Below are 885 nucleotides of genomic sequence, written 5' to 3'. Positions count from 1 at the left end.
AGACCATAAACATTTACTACACGGGCAGGCACGAATACAGATATCACAGGTGGACTAACCAATTGATAAGCAAGTAACTCCCTCGTTTTCTCACCTGTGGCGTCACCTTTACAGTTGCACGCCGGTCTTGCCCGCTTGTGTGGACAAGTCTTTAGCAATAACACGGCCAGGAAAGTATGTTTACAGAGGCAACAACTGTATTGAAATTTTGCTATAGCTAAGTAACAACTGATGGGCCAATGTGATTTACTGAAACATTAAATTGCACATCAAGACACTGATAAATATGTCTCTAGTCAAAGAGTCCAAATATGGGAAGCAGATCATCAAACATCCATTAGGAATTTTGGACTGATGGCTTATATAACTTAATATTTCAGTCAGATCTAGTTGATAAAATATCTCAATTATATATTGAACATTTCAGATAAAATCTCGCCCTTTCTTCCATCCCCTTTCCCCCCTTTTCCTGCTTATTTGAGTTATGCTTACTCCAGCTTTCAGAAGCAAGCTGGAGTAAGCTGTGACTGAACCCTCCACTATGATGGCAAAGCCACTGGAGAGGTAATCGTATTTTAACAGAATCCCACTGGCTTCTATCAAGATACTCATACCCGGCCATTAAATTCCCCCGATTGCTACTTACAAGAGATAAGAAAGCAATTCTGGATCATGATACATCTGTCCAGCACTGATCGACGTCATGTTGGTATGGCCTGCAGTTCACAATAATGCAACTTGTGGTTGTAGCATCAGCACAGGTGTAAGTAACTGCAGAAACTATAGTAAGACCAGTCTCAGGGAAAAAAAGACTAGCATCTCCTCCCAGGCTCTGGAGCTATCCGATTTGCAAAGCACTCGTAATACTTGTGCTTTACCTGCGTT

This window comes from Penaeus monodon, chromosome 24 (assembly GCF_015228065.2).
Source record: "Penaeus monodon isolate SGIC_2016 chromosome 24, NSTDA_Pmon_1, whole genome shotgun sequence".
Classification (NCBI taxonomy): Eukaryota; Metazoa; Arthropoda; class Malacostraca; order Decapoda; family Penaeidae; genus Penaeus; species Penaeus monodon.
The sequence above is the reverse complement of the archived record's forward strand: the minus strand, read 5'-3'. Positions refer to the sequence as shown.